Source organism: Procambarus clarkii, chromosome 14, assembly GCF_040958095.1.
Source record: "Procambarus clarkii isolate CNS0578487 chromosome 14, FALCON_Pclarkii_2.0, whole genome shotgun sequence".
Classification (NCBI taxonomy): Eukaryota; Metazoa; Arthropoda; class Malacostraca; order Decapoda; family Cambaridae; genus Procambarus; species Procambarus clarkii.
In genome coordinates, this window is record NC_091163.1 from 27,517,912 (window position 1) to 27,535,133 (window position 17,222).

The following is a 17,222-nucleotide window of genomic DNA, read 5'->3' on the forward strand; positions in this document are numbered from 1 at the left end:
TGTGAAGATTTTGAATCAATCGGTGAAGAACTTTCGGAGATTAGCGATTATGAACAAACGAACATTTCCATTTTTATTTATATAGATCGGGATGGAGGGGGAACTCAGCATTGCCCGGGTTTCTCTGTCTGTCTCCCATCTGTTCATCTATCGATCCACCCAGCTATCTATCTGTAATGCTTCTATATATCCATTAACCTATCTATCTGAAATCCTTCTGTCTATCCATCCAGCTATCCATCTGTAATCCTTCTATCTTTCCATCCAGCTATGTATCTATAATCATTCAATCTATCTGCTATCCTTTTATTTATCCATCTATCTATTTCTCCATCTGACCATCCCTCTATCAATCCATCCAGCTGTACGTCCATCCACCCATCTGTTTATCCATGCATCTATCAATCCGTCTATCCCTCTATCTATTTATACATCCTTCCATATATTCATCCATCTGTCCATACATCAATCCAGCCATCTAACTATTAATTTATCCATTATTTCTCAGTCCATCTGCTCATCAATCTAACTTGATTCGTTTGTCTATCTATCCGTCCATCTATTTATTTATATATACATTCATCTATGAATGGATATGGATATATATATGAATTGGTATGTATCCATTCATATATACATCCATATATCCATCCGTCAACTCATTTATACAAATTCATCTATCCATCAAGCTTCCTGTTTCCATACATCTACCTAGCTATCCATCCATCTACCTATCTATCTATCCATCTACCTATACATCTATCTTTCAATCCATTTTTTATCCATCTATATATTCATCCATCCATCCATCCATCTACTCATCTTTGTTGATCTACCTATCCATATACTATCTATCTACATGCTATCTATTTATATGCTATCTGTCCATCTATGTATCTGTTTATCCATTTATCCACCTATTTTCCCTCTAGCCATCCATTTATTTATCTAGCATAATAAGATCGTGTCGTCGTGTCTTTATAATATTATAGACAATCTCACAGAATACAATATCTTCCCTATTCTTAGATGGGACTTGGCCTCCAGTTTTCTACATATTTTATGGGAATAAGGTCTTGTTTTGACAGCAGAAAATTTCTGTTCATTTTCCCCAAGATCAATGAATAATATTGTAAAATTATTATTATTTTTTAACTGGGGAGCCGGTAAGCAGTGCAAAAACTCGTAAATTACCTTGCCTCTCTTCAAATTCTGGTGACACCCGACCCTCATATGTTCATCTCATACCTCAGATCATACATCCTACTAATTTGGGTGAGGTTAGCCCCTAGCGCCGGGCCTTCAACCTTTGACAGAGAGACAAATAGACATTCTCTCCTATAGTACGGATAATTTCCTTTCTTCTTTTGGGTGATTACACTACACTACACAGACTTGCGTGAGTCTGTCCCCCCTGCGAACTCTCTCCCTCGAAACCAACAGCGGATTAAGCAGGATAATGAAAACATTGTACGGGTGCTGCTATTTCTACCGCCAGTTGTGATGAGGAGGATACTATTGCTAACGGGGAAGGGGGTGCAGCTCCTGGTGTTGTTGTGGTGGCACCTGCTATTTAAATTCGTGGTTGTGATGGCCAGGAGGGTGTGGGATAAAGTACATGGTTGCTGATACTGGGAGTTGTGATGGGATTGCGCTATTATTGTAACGTGTAGTTGTGATGAGAGAAGTGCAATCCTCCACTTCAGCACAACTTTTTCTCTCACTTCTCCAGAGCAACGCCACTTTCTCTCTTACTCCTCAACTGCTGCACAACCTTCTCTCTCATTCTTCCACTGTTTTTCCACCTCTCTCTCAATCCTCCAAATCTGAGCCACATTCTTTCTCACTTCTCTAAAGTCACGCCACTTTCTCCCATTTCTCCACTGCTGCACCCCCCTTCTTTCTCTCTCCTCCACTGCTGCGCCACCTTTTCTTACTCACTTCTCTTCTGCTGCGCCATCTTTTCTCTCCCTCCTCCACTGCTTCGCCTCCTTCTCTCTCACTTCTTTACCGTTGCACTCCTCTACTATGTTGCACTAATCAACTGCTGCAACACCTTTTCTCTCATTCCTTCACTGCTGCCCCACCTTCTCTCTCACTCCTCCACTGCTGCACCCTCTTCTCTCTCACTCCTCCACGGCTGTGCCACCTTTTCTCTCACGTCTCTACTACTGCGCCACCTTTTATCTCATTCCTCTTCCCAATCACTTGGGCTGGATGGTAGACCGACGGTCTCGCTTCATGCAGGTCGGCGATCAATCCCCAACGGTCCAAGTGGTTGGGCACTATACCTCCCCCTCCCCATCCCATCCCAAATCCTTATCCTGACCCCATCCAAGTGCTAGCTAGTCGTAATGACTTGGCGTTTTCGCCTTATAATTCACTTCTCATTCCTTCTCTGCTGCACCACCTTCTCTCTCACTCCTCCACTGCTGCACCACCTTCTCTCTCACTCCTCCACTGCTGCACCACCTTCTCTCTCACTCCTCCACTGCTGCACCACCTCTCTCACTCCTCCACTGCTATGCCACCTTCTCTCTCTCTCCTCCCCTGCTGCAACTCCTCTCTCACTCCACTGTCGTGCCATCTCTTCTCTCACTCCACTACTTCACAATTTTCTTTCTCATTCCACTGCTTCACCACATTCTCTTTCACTCCATTTCTGGTCCACCTTCTTTCTCACTCCACTGATGTGCCACCTTCTTATTCACTCCATGCCGCGCCACCTTCTCATTCACTCCACGGCCGTGCCATCTTCCCATACACTTCACTGCCGCGTCACCTTCCCATACACTTCACTGCAGCGCCACCTTCCCATACACTTCACTGCAGCGCCACCTTCCCATACACTTCACTGCAGCGCCACCTTTCCATACACTTCACTGCAGCGCCACCTTCCCATACACTTCACTGCAGCGCCACCTTCCCATACACTTCACTGCAGCGTCACCTTCCCGTACACTTCACTGCAGCGCCACCTTCCCATACACTCCACTGCAGCGCCACCTTCCCATACACTTCACTGCAGCGCCACCTTCCCATACACTTCACTGCAGCGCCACCTTCCCATACACTTCACTGCAGCGCCACCTTCCCATACACTCCACTGCAGCGCCACCTTCCCATACACTTCACTGCAGCGCCACCTTCCCATACACTTCACTGCAGCGCCCCCTTCCCATATACTCCACTGCAGCGCCCCCTTCCCATATACTCCACTGCAGCGCCACCTTCCCATACACTTCACTGCAGCGCCCCCTTCCCATATACTCCACTGCAGCGCCCCCTTCCCATATACTCCACTGCAGCGCCACCTTCCCATATACTCCACTGCAGCGCCACCTTCCCATACACTTCACTGCAGCGCCACCTTCCCATATACTCCACTGCAGCGCCACCTTCCCATACACTCCACTGCAGCGCCCCCTTCCCATATACTCCACTGCAGCGCCCCCTTCCCATATACTCCACTGCAGCGCCACCTTCCCATACACTCCACTGCAGCGCCCCCTTCCCATATACTCCACTGCAGCGCCCCCTTCCCATATACTCCACTGCAGCGCCCCCTTCCCATATACTCCACTGCAGCGCCACCTTCCCATATACTCCACTGCAGCGCCACCTTCCCATATACTCCACTGCAGCGCCACCTTCCCATATACTCCACTGCAGCGCCACCTTCCCATACACTCCACTGCAGCGCCCCCTTCCCATATACTCCACTGCAGCGCCACCTTCCCATACACTCCACTGCAGCGCCACCTTCCCATACACTCCACTGCAGCGCCACCTTCCCATATACTCCACTGCAGCGCCACCTTCCCATACACTCCACTGCAGCGCCACCTTCCCATACACTCCACTGCAGCGCCACCTTCCCATACACTCCACTGCAGCGCCCCCTTCCCATATACTCCACTGCAGCGCCACCTTCCCATATACTCCACTGCAGCGCCACCTTCCCATACACTCCACTGCAGCGCCACCTTCCCATATACTCCACTGCAGCGCCACCTTCCCATATACTCCACTGCAGCGCCACCTTCTCATACTTCTCAAGGGAGCCGGCGGCTGAGCGGACAGAACACTGGACGCCTGATCCTGTGGTCGCGGGTTCGATCCCACGCGCCGGCGAGAAACAATGGGACAATGGGCAGAGTTTCTTTCACCCCTGATGCCCCTGTTTCCTAGCAGTAAATAGGTACCTTGGAGTTAGTCAGCTGTTACGGGCTGCTTCTCCGCTGCCGCGACTCCTTCTCATACACTCCACTGCCGCGACTCCTTCTCATTCACTCAACTGCCTTGCCACCTTCTCATTCCACTGCCACATCACCTTCTCATTCCACTGCCACACCACCTTATCATTCCACTGCCGCGCCACCTTCTCATTCCACTGCCGCGCCACCTTCTCTTTCTCTCTCTTCACTGCTGTGACTCCTTCTCCTTCACTCCACTGTTGCGCCACCTTCTCATTCCACTGCAGCGACTCTTTCTCATTCACTCAACTGCCGTGCCACCTTCTCATTCCACTGCCGCGCCACCTTCTCTCTCTATCTCTTCACTGCTGTGATTCCTTCTCCTTCACTCCACTGCTGCGCCACCTTCTCATTCTACTGCCGCACCACCATCTCTTCACTGCCGCGCCACCTTTTCACTCATTCCACTGCCGCACCTGAAAAACTGTTCACTATATTCCCCCTTGCTAAGATGTGCAGGTCTCTTTGCATTATACCCCCATCAGTGTAAAACAAATGTATAACACTGAAACTATGAGATGTATAATATAGAAGCTATTGACAGTCATCTTCAAAATCTCAAACCAACTGAATCATATGCCTTTATTGATGGATCTGTGCAGTTAGGCACTAGTAGAACAGGTTGTGCATGTGCAGTATATAAAGGGAATGAAATGGTTATGTCTAGTACACAGAGATTGAACAACTGGGCAAGCACGACACAGATTGAGCTATTGGGTATTTATCTAGCCAGTGACTACCTTAATTAAGCTCAATATTGGTGGAGTGATATTCTGTGTCTCTGCAGTCCTTAATAACCCATCACAATGTGTATCTGATAGCTTGTAATATTAAATAAAATGGAATTTTTTCCAATGATAATAACTATTGTATAAAATTTGTGAGGATTCCATGCCATATTGAAGTTGGAAACATGACTTTGTATATTGATTGGCAATGGGGCTTGCAGGAAAGAAAACACTGATTATGAATTTGGACTATCTAATGCAATTATTAGAAACATACAAATTAAAGAAATTAATTCAGATTTAGAAGATCTAAGAAATACCCAGAGACCTGAAAGTATTAAAAGCTATGACAACTTTTGAAATAATAAGTATTTGTATAGTCAGCACAGTAACCGGATCAGGCAATGTGATGTAGTCATTACGCGAATTCACCTTGGCTATAGGCACATCTGGCAGGATAGCGAGGCTGAGTCACTACCAGAATGAACAAATCCATAAGGGCCGTGATGAGGGTTCGAACTAACGCCCGGGATGATCCCAGACGCTGCCTTATTCGACTAGGCCACGACATGGTCAAAAGAACTCTCTCTCTCTATTGTGATTTCTATGTGTATTGAAGTGAGGGCAAAGAGGTAGGCCAGCTTGTTGGCAGAGACCGAGTGCATGGGGAATTGTGTAAAACCCTGGTTTGTGTCTCTGAGAGGCTGCAGGATCCGTGTGAAGTCAGCAGAATTCCCGGTTATAATTCTTTTGACTATGTCGTGGCCTAGTCGACTAAGGCAGCGTCTGGGATCATCTCCCCAAACTCTGTGACAAACCTTTAATGCATTCACTAGAACACTATATTGTTGAATGTGAAACCGTAAAAGATTTTAGACATCCTAGCCTATTGTACCACCAACTGTGTAACTATTTCATTGAATCTGGTGAACTGGACGACATCCCAAAAATTTATCCAAAATTTGCTTGTCCATTTTAAAGAACGAAGAACAATTTTATTTATATTACTTCTAAGCTGCATCACTTATGAGCCCATCCCCCCTCCCCTTCCGGCCCGTTGGCGTCATGAGGGGGCATGGTGGACGGCTGCCGGAGTGTGATGCTCCGTTGGGCAGTCCTCTGTCCTTTTCTGGCCTTGCACTCCTGCTGCTGTCTTCTCCAATTGTGCCGGATCGCTTTTCCTTTTCCTTATGTTTCGTTTTTCTCCCCCCTCTTCTCCTATCTGCTTGTCGTTTCCTGCCGACCTTTTGCTTGTTTTGGATTATTTCTTTGGACTTCTTCTATTTTGACGCCCGGGTGCTTGAGGAGGCATCCTCTTGCACCCGTAGAACTGTAGTACCCGACGTCTCGAGCGAGGGGAACCTTTTATTGTCAATCCCCCTTTCGTCGCTGAACCCGATCTCGACGGACTGACGGTTCTTAAGGTGGCGTTTGTGGGGCGTATACTCACGACGCACCCCTAGGGGGCCCCGGCATGATCAGCGATAGCTTCCTGTTGGGTGTCCTGCCTCTAATTGTGGCTCCATGGTGGGTATGGGGGCACATTCGTGGATGAATTTGTCACTTTTCGTCTCTATGTCGTTGAATGTTTCCGTTGTACCCTCTCAGGCTCGTGGGGTGGGCGACCAAGCCCCCGAGTCGGCCTGTATTGGAAGACCAGGCTCTGTAGCTCCCGCTGCGTTGGGCCCCGACCTTGCTCCTCCTTTGACCGTCCTGACTTCTTCCCCCAGCTCCCCTCCCTCCTCTGAGGTTGGGTCGAGCCTCCAGCCCCCGGTGGTGACCACTTCGTCCCCTGGTGTGGCTAAGTCTTTCGTTGTGACTACTGCGCCTTTTGACCCCTCTCTCTCTAGGGGTTCTCAACGCCGTTCGCGCCCCAACCGCACTCGCTCGATTCCTTCCCGTGCTGATGCGTATCAGGCCTTGTTTGGTCCTGCTTCATGGGCCAAATACTTTGATCTCCTCCCTCTTGATTCTGCGCCTCCTGACGATTTCTCCCTCCATCGGCATCTTGTAGATTCCGTGGATGCGTGTGTTACTTTCAACCCCACTCGTCTCGGTACACGTGTCGTTGCTGCTCCTTCTCAGGATGCGGCTTCCCGCTTGGCTGCCTTATCTTGCCTTGGCGAGATCCCTGTTCGGGTCTCCAAGAACGTTCAGATGAATTCCAGTGTTGGCACTATTCTCCTCCCACCCCATGTTGCAACCGGTGTTCGGAATCTGCAGGATTGCCACGATGATATTCGGCATATCCTTGATGCCCAAGGCCATTCTGTCCTCCAGGTTGACTCGTTTACTCGTCCCCCTCGTGGTCGTCGCCGTCAACCCCTTCGCGTTGTGAAGATCACCTTTGATGGTAGGACCCTTCCATCCTCTGTCATTCTTGCTGGTGCTAGGTGCTCTGTCCAGGAGTATATTCCTTCTCCTCGACTTTGTAATAAGTGCTGGAGGTTTGGGCATGGTGCCCTCCGCTGCTCTGGGACTGTCTCTCTCTGTCCTTTGTGTGGGAGTGAAGGTCACTCTAAGTCGGAGTGCACTTCTCCCCAAGCTCGCTGCCTCAACTGCGGTGAGGCCCATCCTACGTTCTCCCGTGCCTGTGTCCATTACAAGCTTGAGGCGGCCGTCCTTAACCTGAAGCACCGGGAGCGTTTGTCTTTTCCTGAGGCGAGGCGCCAGGTTCGCCAGCTCCCGCCTTATACTAACATCTCTTATGCTCGCGTGTTGCGCTCTTCCTCTCCTCGTCCTTCCCCCCTTCCTCAGACTCTCAACCGTTTCCGGGCCTTGGACCCTGATACGCCCACTGCCCCCTCCTCTGTTCCTTTGAGTTCTTTCCCGAGGGGTCCCCCTCCTGGTCCTCTGTCTGGGGTTCCCCTTCTTTCAACCCGGTCTGTCATGTCTCCTGTGTCTTCTTCCTCGTCCCCCTCCGATCCTCCTTCCCATCCTCTTCCTCCATCTATCGGCTCTCCCCGCCGCCTGTCGGTGCAGGCGGATGTCCATCGCTCTCCTAACGGCCGTCGTGTGTGCTCTCGTTCGGCTTCTCCTGTTGAGACACTGGAATCCGTTGCCCGGTACGTAGTTGCTAGGACACCTGTCTCTTTAAGTCAGAAGCGTAAGCCTGGCTCCTCTCCTTCCTCTTCCCCGGCGGGTAAGAAGGCTTCGCTTTCTTCCTTAGCTCCTACTTCTGGCTCTGTTGCTCCTTCCCCTCCCGTTTCAGTGGTTGCGCCCCCTGTTCCTGCTATGGAGGTTTCTTTGGCCCCTGCTTCCCTTTCGGTTGCTGCTCTTGCTGGGGTGCGCTCCCCTCTTTCTACTCCCCCTCTTCCTACTCCCCCTCTTCCTACTGCTGTCCTTGACTGCTCCTCTCCGTTGTCTCCTCCTCTTCCTCCTCCTCCTCCGGACCCCGCCCGCCCACCTCTGATCTGTTCTCCCGTTTCCTTCCCTCCGTCTTTGCTCAGTTTACCCATGCCCCCTAACCCTGACTTTGCTGACCCTGATCCCGACCCTGATATTCTTTAACGTGCTCTGTTGCTCTTTCGCCTTTGTTTCTTCCTTGTTCTCTGTTTTTGTCCTTTCTCTTCTCGTCGTTGTCCATTCTTCAATGGAACGTTCGAGGTTATTACGCCAATTTCCTCGAACTCCAACTTCTGATTTCGCGGTTTTCGCCCCTTTGTGTCTGTCTCCAGGAGCCAATGCTTGGTGCTCGTCCTGGTCGTTTTCGTGGCTATTCCTTTCTCTCCCCCCCCCCAGCCATTGCTGGGGCTTCTAATTCTTCTGCTCTCTTGATTCGTGCAGATGTTCCCTTTGTTCCTTTACTTTTTCCTTCGCCTCTCCATTGTTCTGCTGCTCGTATCTTTGTGGGGAAAAGGTACACAGTTTGTTCCATTTATCTCCCCCCGAGTGTCCCGCTCTCTCTTCCTGATTTGAAACACCTCCTAGACTCCTTGCCGGAGCCTGTGCTCCTGCTGGGTGACTTCAATTGTCGTCATTCTCTTTGGGGTGACGTTCTGACGAATACCCGGGGTCGCCTCCTTGAGCCGTTTCTCCTCTCTTCTTCCCTGTCTCTTCTGAATTCTGGTGAGCCCACTCATTTGGACTCTCGAACTCGCACCCTTTCTTGTCTTGATCTTTCTCTCTGCTCTTCTTCTCTTTACTTAGATTTCACGTGGCAGGTTCTTGATGACCTCCATGGAAGTGATCATTTCCCCATCCTTGTTTCCTTTTTCTCTTTTCGCCCTTCCCTCTCTTTCCCTAGGTGGCAGTTTGCTAAGGCGGACTGGACCCTATTTTCCCTCAGTGCTACTCTCTCTGACCTCTCCCTTCTGCCCCTCTCTCGCGCTCTCCTCCTTTTTCATGACGCTGTCTTCGACGCTGCCCTCCGCTCTATTCCTCGCTCTTCCTCTCGGGGTCCACGGAAGTGCGTTCCCTGGTGGAATGCGGACTGTGCTCGGGCTGTCCGCTGTAAGCGTGCAGCCTGGAAGAAGCACCGCCGTAGGCAGACGACCGATTCTTTTCTTTTCTTTCGGAAAGCGAGTGCGGTGGCCCGTAGGGCCATCCGTACGGCTAAACGTGAATGTTGGGCATCTTATGTCTCGACAATTACGTCCGAAACCCCTCTGGCCCAGATCTGGAAGCGTATCCGCAAGATAGCGGGTAAGTTCGTTCCCGATGTTTCACCGGTCCTTCACCTCCATGATACTCTTGTGGCGGACCCGTTGCAGGTCGCTTCCGAACTGGGTTCCCACTTTTCTTCTGTTAGCTCTGGTCTTCATCTTCCCCAATCTTTCCTTCTTCGTAAACCTGTCCTTGAGTCTCGTCCTTTAGATTTCTGCACTCATCTTCAGCTTCCCTATAATGATCCCTTCTCTCTCTCTGAACTTCGTTCTGCCCTGGCCCTCTGCGGTTCTACGGCGGCGGGCTCCGATGGTATTCATTATGAGATGCTTCGCCATCTCCCTCCGAGCACGTCTCAGTATTTACTGAGTCTGTATAATCGGATCTGGGAGTCGTCGTCAGTCCCTGAGGACTGGCTCGATGCCGTTGTCCTCCCTGTTCGCAAACCGGGGTCTCTGGGTACTTCCCCTAAGGACTTTCGCCCTATTGCTCTCACAAGTTGTGTCTGCAAACTCTTTGAACGTATGGTTAACGTTCGTCTGATGTGGTTCCTGGAACACCATCACCACCTCTCCCCTTCTCAATTTGGTTTCCGCAAGTGCCGCAGCACGACAGATGTCCTGGTGAACTTGGAGGTCTATATTCGTACTGCTTTTGCTGCGAAGACCTCCGTTGTTGCCGTCCTTTTTGACCTAGAAAAGGCTTACGACACTACTTGGCGTTATCATATCCTATCTCAACTTCATTCTTTTGGCCTTCGTGGTCATCTCCCTCTCTTCGCAGCTTCCTCTCTCGTCGTTCCTTTCGGGTGCGCCTTGGTACCGCTCTGTCTCCCTCTTTTCAGCAATACGAAGGTGTGCCCCAGGGTAGTGTTCTGAGCACTACTCTTTTTCTGGTTGCCCTCAATGGTCTTCTTTCCTCTCTTCCTTCTGGTGTCTTCTCCGCTCTCTATGTCGATGATCTTACCCTTTGTTGTCAGGGTGATGATTCGCCTCTCCTTCAACTTGCAATTGATGCCGTGTCGTCTTGGGCCACAGGTCATGGCTTCAAGTTCTCTACTTCTAAGACTTGTGCCATGACTTTTACGCGGAAACGGGTTGTTCTTCGTCCCTCTTTGTCACTTTATGGTCATCCCCTTGAATACAAAGATTCCGCGAAGCTTTTGGGGTTATTCCTTGACACTCGTTTGTCTTGGTCTCCCCATATCTCTTACCTCCGTGTTGAGTGCTCTAAGGCCCTTACCCTCCTTCGGGTCTTGTCCCATACTTCTTGGGGGGCAGATAGGCGCACTCTCCTTGCTTTACATTCCTCTCTCGTCCTGTCTAAGCTCGATTATGGTTGCCCTGCTTACTCGTCTGCTTCTCCTTCTACTCTTCGCCGTCTTGATGCTTTGCACCATACTGGGTTGCGCCTCAGTTCTGGTGCCTTTCGTTCGACTCCCGTCCTTAGCTTGTATGTTGACACTGGCTTCCTGTCTCTCCAGGACCGCCGTGATCGCTACTGTCTTCGCTATCTTGCGCGGTCCTTGCAACATCCTTCCTCTCGCCTCTGTCGTGCTTTAACTTTTACCCCTCCTGCGGTTCCTGTTCCTCTTCACCACCTCCCTCTTTCTGTCCGGTTATCTCGCCTACAGGATTCTCTTTCCGTTCGTATTTCTGATGTTTCTCCTCGTGTTGTTCCTTCTTTGCCCCCGTGGAGTGTCCCTCTTCCGCGGTTTTGTACATCCTTGACTCGTATCACTAAAGCTTTTACCCCTCCTACGGTTCTAAAACGCCTTTTCCTCGAGCACTTTTCTTCTCACTCCCGCTCCGTTTCTGTCTTCACCGATGGGTCTAAGTCAGCGGACGGTGTTGGCTACTCTGTTGTTTTTCCTGATCGCACTTATATGTGTCGCTTGCCTCCGGAGACTAGCATCTTTACAGCGGAACTTTATGCTATTCTCTATGCTCTTCGTCTCCTGCTTTCTCGTTGTCAGTCTTCCTTTGTGGTTGTTGTTGACTCTCGTAGTGCCCTCATGGCTCTCGGGTGCTTTAATCCAGTTCATCCAGTAGTTGTCGAGATCCAGCATTGGCTGTTTCTCGTTCACAGTAAATTTAAGTCGGTTGAGTTTTGTTGGGTTCCCAGCCATATTGGCGTGTCTTTAAATGAGCGTGCGGATGCTGCCGCTAAGGAAGCTGTCCGCTCTTGTCCCATCTCTCGTAAAGGCATTCCGTATTCCGACTTTTACCCGGTTATCCATTCCTCAGTCCTTACCCGTTGGCAGGCTTCTTGGTTGTCTGTTACTGGTAACAAGCTACGTACTCTTAAATGTTGTGTTTCCTCGTGGCCGTCCTCCTTCCACCGTAACCGGCGGTGGGAAACAGCTCTGGCGAGGTTGCGTATTGGCCATACTCGCTTAACCCATGGTCACTTGATGGAGCGCCGCCCTGCTCCTTATTGTCCTAGTTGCATTGTCCCTCTTACGGTCGTGCATGTCCTTCTTGAATGTCCTGACTTCCAGGACGAGCGTGTCTTGCTTTCCGACCGCCCCTCGCGGTCACCTGTCCCTCGATAGAATTCTTGGTGACTCGGATACTTTTGATATCGTTCGCCTTATGCGTTTTTGTTCTCGTATTGGCATCCTTGGTGATATTTAGCGCCCTCTGATTATTTTGCGTATTTGATGGTGCTACATAGCCTTCCCGGTTTGGTGCCTTCTTTTGATAATTACTTACTTACTTATGAGCCCATCCCTGCCCTGGTGTGGCAGTGCACAGTAGAAGTTGTTTTTACATATTCATACATTAAAACATTGATTAAACCCATGATATATATGTGCTTCAGTCTACAGATTAGACCTATTGTGTTGTGTATGACCGCTCTGTCCTGTGTGACAGTGAATACCAGCATTATCCTCACTTTAATAAGACTTAATTGAAATCCTCAGATTAGACAAAATTGTAATTAATTTTGTCAATAAAGATAATAATAATAAAGCTGCTGCGACTCCTTCTCACTCACTCCACTACTGCGCCACCTTCTCTCTCTCTTCACTGTTGCGTCACCTTCTTTTTCATTCTACTGCCGTGCCACGTTCTCTCTCTCACTCCACTGCCGCGCCATCTTCTCACTCATTCCACTGCCGTGTCACCTTATATCTCATGCCACTGCCGCACCACCTTCAATCTCACTCCACTGCTGCGCCACCTTTTATCTCACTCCAGTGCTGCTCCACCTTCTGTCTCACTCCAATGCCGCACCGCTTTCTATCTCACTTCACTGCTGTGCCACCTACTATCTCACTTCACTGCTGTGCCGCCTTTCATCTCTCTCCGCTGCCGCGCCACCTTCTATCTCACTCCGCTGCCGCGCCACCTTCTATCTCACTCCACTGCCGCACCTCCTTCCATCTCACTCCACTGACGCGCCACCTTCTATCTCACTCCGCTGCCGCGCCAATTTCTATCTCACTCCACTGCCGCGCCACCTTCTATCTCACTCCACTGCCGCGCCACCTTCTCAATCACTCACTCGCAATTATCCACCAGATTTACTTGTTTGAAAACTCTATCTCTAAGATTTTTGTGTGAAATTTTAAAATGTCTTTTGTAAAGCTTGATACTGTACACATATTATGTGGAACTGATGAAAAATGCTTGAAAATTAAGCTCGTAATTAGAGTTTGAAATTGAAAAGAATAACCTACGAAAAATTAAAGTCAAATATTCCAGCAATATTTCAGGGTATTTCTAATTTACTGATTTCCGTGGAAATTGTCATACCTATTGTTAGGAATTTGTACTCCAAGGTGTTGAAATTTCAGGTAAATATTTTCTGAAACAACAACAAAAATGATATAACCGCAAATTATTTTATGCAAAATTTGATTATAATTATTCGTAAAGTTGCGTATTAATAGTATTAAAATATAACATTGCATTTAATTTATATTCAATGACATTACTAACCCTGATGTATCATTTATTTGCCTGTATTTGCATTTGTGTAGCATATTGCACTTGCTTGGATCTTGTCTGTTGTAATGCCAGCTATTCATTGCTCATAAGCGAGATTATTTATAATGCACCCCATTATACATCTGCGCCACAAAAACAGCAATCATGAATATCGGCGTAATATGAGTCTAGGAGCCAAAGCGAGGGTGACCATGGCACGGAAGTGTATACAGCTCTCCTCTAAACAAAATGATTCTTTAATGCCTAAAGATTTATAGCCAGGGTACGCAACTCTAGTATGGGGAGATTTTTCCAATATGGCAAATTAGATGGCTATATCCAAATCGACTGGTGTCGTGGAAGTGTCTATATCTTGGGAATTGTTACTTCTAGATAAAAATTGCATAGGACCAAAATTGTTCACAACACTTTTTTTTTACACTGTTTTAAGTCAGCAGGCTCCATGGCACAGTGGTAAGATACTCGCCTGCGGAATCGTGATCGCTTTGACCTGGATTCGTATCTTGGCCGGGAAGGATTGACCGGGCGCCTGTAATAAGCTAAGCTTGTCTTAGAAGTTTACAGATCTCAGATCATATGGTTTTACATTGAACACCAGCTAGTAGAGTGAGAGGACACTTTTTACCTGGTTAGGAGCAACGAAGGTCACTCCAGAGATTAAAGGATTAGCGAGGATAGCAGACAAAATGGCTGCATTTCACTTGTTGTTAATTCAACATTGATGAATAATTCAATAAATACAGTAATTGTAGTAAACCAATCTGGTTTAAGTATTTACGTTAGGTTAACATGAATGTACAGTAAATATCAAGACTCGTATGCTGTCAAAGAGACCATGACGTCATTTATAATAATGAACTAGTTCGTCAGGCGTCGTCTCTGACCCACCCTGGGTCAAGCTTATACGTCTGGGTGGTGATATTTAGCGCCCTCTGATTATTTTGCGTATTTGATGGTGCTACATAGCCTTCCCGGTTTGGTGCCTTCTTTTGATAATTACTTACTTATACGTCTGGGAAGATCACAACCTTCCGTACTGTTAATTTATAAATTATAAATTCAGATCACTATTCAATATTGTAATTGGAAATAGCCGGGGCTCGAGATGCCTATAGAATTACCATCAGTTTCAATAGGAATTCAACCATCTGGGTGGCCAGTAAATAAGTTTGGCTTGTTCAATTAACCCTGCTTAGTTATCTAGCAGTCAGAGAGGCTGGTGGAGTAATCTTAGCTAGCTTCACAGTCTGGAAGAGAGAGAGAGAGAGAGAGGAGGACAGTGTGGAGTGGAACATTGTGGGGTCAACTTCTACCTCCAGAAGGCCAGGCGAACATCAGGCTGGCTTGAAGTATTACGGTAAAGTGCTTAGAGTTAGCAAGTTGATTTTAGGTCCATCAACTCATTTGCCACAATAGGAATATATTCAGTTTAGAAAGTGTTCAGATAGGGCGTGTTTCTTTTTATTTTCATTTGATAATCTTTGTTTAAGAAATCTTGTTTAGATTGGTGGTGTTTAGTGGAATTTCTTCCCCCCCCCCCAAAATCTTATTTTATATTCTGTTGTTGGTCTCAAGACCCCATGCATTAGACTAGGCACTCTCTGCAAGCCGGCAAGCATTTACTTAATATACGCATATACTCCCTTAGTCTCAATTTAATCCGCACTTAACGTAAATTCACTCCTCCCTTGTCAATTAATTGGGGATTTATATTCGGAGAATTATATCTAATTGACGGTTTCCTGTTTCACTGTCAATTAGGGGGGTTAATCAAGGTGAAACGGATTCAGGTGGTGGCAGCTGAGAAGTTTCAAGAGTTTGCTAGGGGCGCAGTACAGTTTTCGTGTTTGTAGTATCTAAGGCAATCAGTCGTCTAAGATCACAAGGAGTGGACTGAAGATTATTTTAGAACTCTGGGGTCTTTACGTATAGGTAACTAAGGGCTGGGTAGTGGACGAAAGTGAGACAATACCCCATCCCCGTTATACTCCAATCCTAAACTGTATCCTTCTCTTCACCCAGCAGTCCTTGGGTACCTGGTTGTTAAACGATTTGGTAGGTCGAATTCCGGGGAAAAAATAGGAATAAGGCCCCTGCCCGAAACTATGCCTGCTAGTGGCTGTACAAGAATGTAAAAACTCTTGTATATAAAAAAAATTAAAATCTTCAAATATGATTTACTTGTCTATTTACTGTACTGTAAGACCATGTGATGTGCACTAAATACCTTTATTTTTCTTTTTTTTTCAGATTCTGTGATAAGTTGGTGAGTAGTTCTATTTGAAAACATCCTAGTGGGAGTACAAATTGCGCCAGCTGCCTGTGAGGGTAAAGAAAATCACACACACGTATCTTAGCCCTGCATTGGGCGCCAAAATATGATTTACCCTTTCTACACAGTCATAGCAACGCCCCACGTTACTGCCTCAGAATGTGAGGGTTTACTTGGTTTTCGAGCGTGGGTTCGAATGTTTGCCTTGGCTATTATTATTGTTTCCTGCAACAATCTGCAATTACATGTAACCTCACCAACAAAAGTGGGAGCCATGCTGCAAGAGGTCACTTTGCAGTAGTGTAACGGGGCCCACCCTTTAATCTCACTGACTTTGTTAAATCCTGGTCGTTAATAAGAAAATCTACAGACCAGAGCTCTGTGGTGTAACCTTCAGTTCAACTCCTTTAGATCTAAAACTTTCGATTGTTTAGATATCACGACCCGAGGATACTGTACCTTTCGAAGTCACACTGCAACCTCTGAGACGCCGTCACCACCTGCTACTCCCACCCACTGGGCAATTCCCACAATTAACTGTGAAGCAGGATACCGCCAGTTAGACATAATCCCCGAAAATGGATCCCCAGTTATCCGAAAGGAGGGATAAGATTTACATTTCATGTGAATTAAATCAAAGTACAAAGGGATTATATGTGATATTAAATAAATGCTTGTTGGCTTGCAGAGACTGCCTAGTTTAAAGCATGGGGGTCTTGAGACCAATAAAATAAACGCTGGAAAGGGGGGGGGGGGGAAATTTCCCTAAACATCATAAATTCTAAACAAGATTTATTAAACAAAGATTATCAATGTAAAATAAAAAGAAACACGCCTTATCTGAACACTTCCTAAACTGACTATAATCTAACTGAAATTCTTCCTAAAAAGAGGCAATGACTACAAAAATAATGTGGAGTCTATAATTGCACTTAATCAGACACATATCATTTACCTTAAATACCACAGCCAAGGTCAGTTGTTCACCCTTGCCTCTGGAGAGGAGGTGTTGACCCCCAGGATGTCTCAACCCCCACTGTTCCAATTCTCTACTGACCTCTGTGAGGCTGACCTTAGCTTAGTTGCCAAATTAATCTTCGAAGATGATTACTAACTAAAATCCTGTACTCGTCACTGAAGGTGACTTATTATTCCAAAACAATTGGGAAACTATCTAGATACTTGAGCCAGGCAAATTACAATATTCAATAGCACTTGCATTTCACTAATTTAGATGAATTAACAAGCAAGCAAGCTGGTAGGTACATATTTTCCAAGTAACGAGATACCATATTCTTCATTAGACCTCTAGAGAGGTCTAATGCTTCTTTGATAACATACGAGACTTATTCTTTATTCTCAATTGACGTTAATTTTAACATAAGTACTTAACCACGATTGATTA

General features: G+C 47.3%; 1 protein-coding gene across 1 annotated transcript in view; it reads left to right on the top strand.

The window, feature by feature from the left end:
* LOC123772962 (3-galactosyl-N-acetylglucosaminide 4-alpha-L-fucosyltransferase FUT3-like) overlaps positions 1 to 17,222 on the top strand; it is a 334,661-nt gene that overhangs the window by 61,397 nt on the left and 256,042 nt on the right. Inside the window, exon 2 of the mRNA XM_045766399.2 lies at positions 15,796 to 15,811. The gene's annotated coding sequence lies outside the window, so the exon portion shown is untranslated. The remainder of the gene's footprint in view (positions 1 to 15,795; positions 15,812 to 17,222) is intronic.